We start from the raw sequence: 6,311 nt of genomic DNA on the forward strand, positions 1-6,311 counted from the left end.
GTCAATCGATCGCTACAGCCTTCCCAGGGCTCCGGGAGCGGGTGGTTCCGCCAGGACCGTAAACTGTGTGTTCTGGCCGTCGCTGACACACAAGCAGGAATAATTATTACACCACCACTCCGCGGTGGCGCTCATCTCCACTCACACTGTTCTATTTACTCCCCAAACAAACGATTTATTGGCCACACTGTGTGGCATCCTAAACACCATTTAATGAAATGATCGTGGGGTGATTTTAGGTATTCACAGAGTATCTGTGGATACCTATTGTTATTGTAAGGATTCTTATTCTTATTATTCTAGATTGATAGGCTAATGCCTATTATTCAGCCCCTGATTGCACGTTTTGTCAACCACATTCCGTATTCCCGGCAAGGACGTCTTTGAAACGTTTGAAATCATATTGGATAATAGGGGTTGGTCAAATTCAAAGAACACACCCCGATGGAAGAAGATTCATAATGAACAGAGACCCATCATGTCCTTGGATAGGTTTCTCTGTAGGTGAACATTTTGGTGAAAGCTTTTTTGGGAAAACTTCCAAAATCTTCTTCTTAATAACATAGGTGAATGACACAATTACAGTTACACATGCTCTTACATTAAAACTAAAGTGGGCGAAACCGAGCACTTTTTAGTTCGAAAGTAGGCCTACAGATTTATTTTTTTGATTACTTTTTGTATATATACATATATATATATATGTGTATATCTTTTATTCATTCATTCATTTTATTCATTTCATTTTATTCATTACTTTTGTCTGTATTCCTTTTTAAGGATCACTTTATTGGGATAACTTATAGTTAACTTAAAGTTTTATTATTACATTATATTATCTTTTATATTCTTTGATTAAAAAAAAGAACACCATCATTATGTGTTTTTCTTATATCTTTTGAGTAATCTAACTCTAGAGAACTGTGTGTTTCTCTCTGTATCTACAGAGTGGTCCCTTCTAGCTCAACAGGTTGTGCAAAGCATTAACACTGCCAAGGTCAGTGGTTCAGTTACTGCTTTCTTCAGGACACTAAGGTACAACCAAATGTCATGGGTTACATTTAATCTAAGGTAAGTTTCAAACCAAACACTTGTGACTTTGATTACTTTTGGGATTATTTTCAGGATTTTTTTTCATTACTTTTGGGGATTACTTTTTAGATTATATTTTAGGTTTACTATTTTTGTATTTTTGCATTGCCTTCGACTGATGTGCCGCTGTGCATTGCGGAAAAGGGCAGTCGCAGGGGTAAAGATTGCTAGCAGTCCTAATCTTTCTTTATTTCTCATCGTTTCTGGGAAATCAGATGGAAGTGTAAAATACTGTGGACCTTTAGTGTGTGTTTGTGTGTGTATGTATGTCTGTGTCAGTGTGTGTGTGTGTGTGTGTGTGTGTGTGTGTGTGTGTGTGTGTCTACGTGTGTGTATGTGTGTGTGTGTGTGTGTGTGTGTGTGTGTGTGTGTGTGTGTATGTGTGTGTGTATGTGTGTGTGTGTGTGTGTCTGTCTGTGTCTGTGTTTGTGTGTGTGTGTGTGTGTGTGTGTGTGTGTGTGTGTGTGTGTGAGAGAGAGAAGCTTTTTTGGCTCCCTCATGAGGACTGCAGACAGGAAAGGGAAAATGGCAAGGGTTAAATCTGTGACCAACAGATAAGAAAATAAACTAATGAGAAGGAGATGGTGATGAAAAAAGGACTCTTCCTCTCGTCATGACATAATAAACGTCACCAGACGACGACCATCTCTGCCAGTGTGAAGATTATGATTTGCATAATTGTAGATAGCCTAGCTAGCCCTTCGACAGACAGACGGCTTAAATGTCACACCATCCTAATTATTGCTTGCGTGGGTGTGCACTGCATTGTGTTTACGTGTGCATGTGTGTGTGTGTGTGTGTGTGTGTGTGTGTGTGTGTGTGTGTGTGTGTGTGTGTGTGTGCGTGTGCACGAGTGTGTGCGTGTGAGTCTCTCACAGGGTTGGCATGCCGCAGCTGTAGTGAGTACCAGTATACACGAGCCATGAGCCCTGCCAACAGCACATCAACAGATGGATGAGATGGATGAGATGGATGGATAAGAGCTAGATGGACTGTGTGTCACTCCTGCAACAACAACATCCATACAACAACATCAACGTGTGTTTTGTTGACCAGAGAGCAGCCCGCCTCCACAACACCACAGATGGTGCGGCGCTGTCAATCACCGCATCCCACTGGAAACGAGCGCGGGGCCAACGTCAACGCCGTTTCAGTTCCCCTCCAGCCTTCCAGTGGTTGATAGGCGCTCCGGGTGAGCCCGATCCCGCCAGCACGGAGGCGGAGGCGTCCCTCAGCGCACATGCTTGCTGCTCGGTCATTATGCTCCAAACACAAGCCCACGCCTGTCGCCCCCCCCCGTCACTCAACCGCCCCATAACAATCGGCTGTGTCTTAGGCTACTGACAGGAAACACTGGGCTGGAGGCAGGGGCCGGGCACATCCTGGGGCTCCCAGCAGGTAGAGGATGAGGTGGGGTGAGTGGAGGAGAAGAGGAGGAGGGAGGAGAGGAGTGATGGAGGGGAGAAGGAGAGGAATGAAGGAGGAGAGGAGGAGAGGAGTGGAGGAGTGGAGAAGGAGGGGAGGAGAGGGGGGGAGAGGAGGGTGTTATGGCTGTGAGAGGTGAAGCTGGGGTGACGGAAGGCGGCTGTCAGCTACAGGACCGCCCAACTCCAAACACACTGAGATACAACCACCAGGAAACATATTCTGCTGTGGTTGGAAGCCGACAAGATGAGCAGTAGAGCAGAGCCTACTGCTCATCCTGTCGGCCTGTCTGTGCCCCTCTGTCTGTCTCTCCATCTGTCTGCCTGTCTGTCTGCCAGTCCATCTGTCCCCCTCTCTGTCCCCCTCTCTGTCCCCCTCTCCATCTGTCTGCCTGTCTGTCTGCCAGTCCATCTGTCTGCCTGTCTGCCTGTCGGTCTGCATGTCTGTTTCAGGAACTAAATTATTGTATTATTCTCACCTTCACCCATGTGAACTACTATATAATATGAAATATGTCATTATACAAAAAGTAATTGAATTCATTTCTGGTAATTGAATTGAAACCTGATAAAGAGCAGCTATACCCAATCAGGTAGCAGGGACAGAAACCCTGACGACAGCATCCAGCTAGGAGAGCACCAAGCGCGGGATTGGCTGACTGTTAATGATTCGGAGTTCAGGATTGGCTGAGGATGCTCAGGATTTGCTGAGCAATAACGACTTGTGTTCGGGGAACTGAGTGATAACGACTCGTGTTTGGAGAACAGGATTGGCAGAGAGAGCTCACCAGGGCCCCAACCCCACCCCTGGTAATCCCTGTGGGATTCTGGGTATTATATCTGTCCTGAACCACGACACACGACCCCACTGCGGCGTCAGAACCTTCTATTGTGCTCTTGGGCCGATGACGTCTTCGAATTTCCCCTCTCATCTGTATTCCCCACTCCTCTGCATTCCCCCGTACCTGAGCTGGTCCCTCCCCCCCCTAGCCATGTGAATTCGCCTCCGACTTCATCTTTCTGCCCGAGTGGCTTCATGACAGATCTAGAAATAATCTCACGCAGCGCTGCGATCGATCGCTCCTTGGGAAGAGAAACTCTGCAGAAAACACCCAGAGAAATATTATGTGCAGGCTCTTCATGCGGAACAGCAAGCTTCCTCTGCCTGGTCCGTGCTCCTCCACCCCCCCACCCCGCCTCCGTCACCCCCCCCCCGTTCTACCTACATGTAGACCACCTCCATCACCCCCGCCCTATCTACATCAGTGGCAGCCTGCTACATCTCCCTAACCCTAGCCACATGATCCCCACCCTACCTACATGACCCCCACCCTACCCACATCACCCACATCCCTCCCCTACCCTCATCACTCCCAGTCTATCTACATCACGCCCACCCTATCGCCACCCCCCCCCACCACACCACCAACCTCACCCACTAAACCCCCAACCTCCATCCCCTCCCCACCTTACCTACATCACCCCCACCCTACTAATATCACCCTCACCCCTAGGGGGGGGGTTAGGGAGGTGGGGTTATAGGGCCAGGGTTAGGAGGGTGGTTTTGGTGTAAGTGAGGTAGTGAGGTGTAGGAGGGTGGGGTTGGTAGGTGAGGGGTAGGTTAGAGGAGGGTGCAGCAGCTCCACTCAGGGCTGAAAGCGGTCCTGTGGGGCCTCTGACACCAGAGCCGTTAGAGGGCTGTACATGTAAAGACCTGAGACGCTGGATACAGGACCAGGACCTCAGGGTCAACCAGAACACAGACCTCCTCTAGAGGGGGTGGGTTCCTCTATTGATGAATAAACTTACCGTCAGGTCAAACGTCAGCACTTCATCTTAGTCTCCATGGCGACTCCTTATGACCTGAACAAATGTTCCTCCAAACGTGTTCAAATTCTTAGAAACACACACACACACACACACACACACACACACACACACACAAATATAATCAAAAGCAAACATACACACATTCACAGACAAACACACATTCTATTCCCTCCAACACACACACCCACACAGGAAAACAAACACACGCAAGCCGTTTAATCAGGCCTCCACTTGTCTCACCTGGCCCTGGTTATTAACAGTAAACATTGACCTATAACAACCTTCCAGGAAGTACAAGGTTAAATATGATGGAAAACAAAGAGAGTTTGTGTATGTGTGTGGGTGGGTGTGTGTGCGCATATCTCTCACACACACACACACGCACACACGTACATGAACACACACACAAACACGTATATAAATGTATGCATTCATTATTACATTTCTGCCACACACACACATTTTATAAGGAATCTTAATTGTAAAAGTGGTTGAAGAATAAAAAGTATTTCAGTATGTGATATTGTTATAAGCAAATATAAACCCATGCATTCCTTTTCTGGAATGTCTGTTGACCATATTGTTTGTTTTCAATAGTGTGGGTTGACACAATCTGCTTTAGAGGAGACTTTCAAAGTCGCTGAAAGAACCATTGTCTGCTTTCTTTATCCGTTGTTTGTTTAATCCTAGTACCATACAATGCTGATAGAACTAGCAATCCATCCAGGGTTTTTAAAGCAACACCCTCTCCAGCACAATGTGCACATTATTAGTCCTACATGAGCTGTAGGCTTGGATTATGTAGTCTAGAACTAGTCTGGAGTAAATCAGCGTTTCAGAGACAGATCTCTTAAACCTGGATTAATACAATCTGAATTAGCCTATGACAAAGAAACAAAATTATACCGCAAAACAGGCTTAATCTTTTATTTGAAGTGGCTTGTACATGTCATTAAGGAGCAGGTAGGGGTAAAGGCATCTTGCTCTAGGATGACTACTGGCAAGACTGTAGGGTTCAAACCCGAAACCATGCATTCTATATATAAATAGACGTATACATAGACACACATGCAAACTAGTGCCATGATGACTTCATGTTGATGATAGAAAATATCATCAACATGTAATATAATATTACATATATTATTATTATTATTACAATAATCCAAGTAGAAGAGAAGTCCGCCCTCTCTCTTGTTTTATTTTGTTTTACCGACTCACATTCATTTAAAGTCCAGAAGATATGGATACTTAGCAACATTTAACGCTGTAAGGTGTATGTAAAAGTGGATGCAGGTAGATTAAGGTATATAAAAGGTGTGTCTATGTGCACAAAGTTCATTTTTTTTTCCTGCGCTAACGGATGAGATAAGATATGGCTCTAGTTGCATTGTTGGCCCCTTGACTCAACTTTCTAACAGTCTATTGTAATGAAATATATAATTTGTTGAATAACTCATTCAGTCTATGAGTGAACGCACGTTGCTCTACGCACGTTGCTTACTGCTCCTGATAAAAGTCAGATAGCACAGGGAGAAGTCCAATTCAAGGAACTCTTGTTTTGACGCGTCAGTTTCCATTTCCTGTCTCTAATCTGGGCACACATGCAGACCTGTAAACACACAATGCGCCTCAATACACGTGTGATACCTTCTCCGTGACGTACTTTTCAACAAACACGAGGGAAAAAGTAACTTGTCTTTTCCCAACCCTTCAGATAGCATCAAGACAGCACTAAGATAGCGTCAAAATAGCATCGGGATAGCATCCCGCTAGCACTGAGCTAGCGTCAGATAGCGTCAAAATAGCATTGAACTGGCATCCCGATAGCACTGAGCTAGAGTCAGATAGGGTCAAATAGCATCAAGATAGCATCCCGATAGCACTGAGCTAGCATCAGACAGGGTCAAATAGCATCAAGGCCGATAGCATTGTGCTAGCGGCTAGCGGCACCCTAAGCTAACG

The sequence above is a fragment of the Micromesistius poutassou genome (assembly GCF_964030765.1).
Source record: "Micromesistius poutassou genome assembly, chromosome: 8".
In the NCBI taxonomy this organism is placed as follows: Eukaryota; Metazoa; Chordata; class Actinopteri; order Gadiformes; family Gadidae; genus Micromesistius; species Micromesistius poutassou.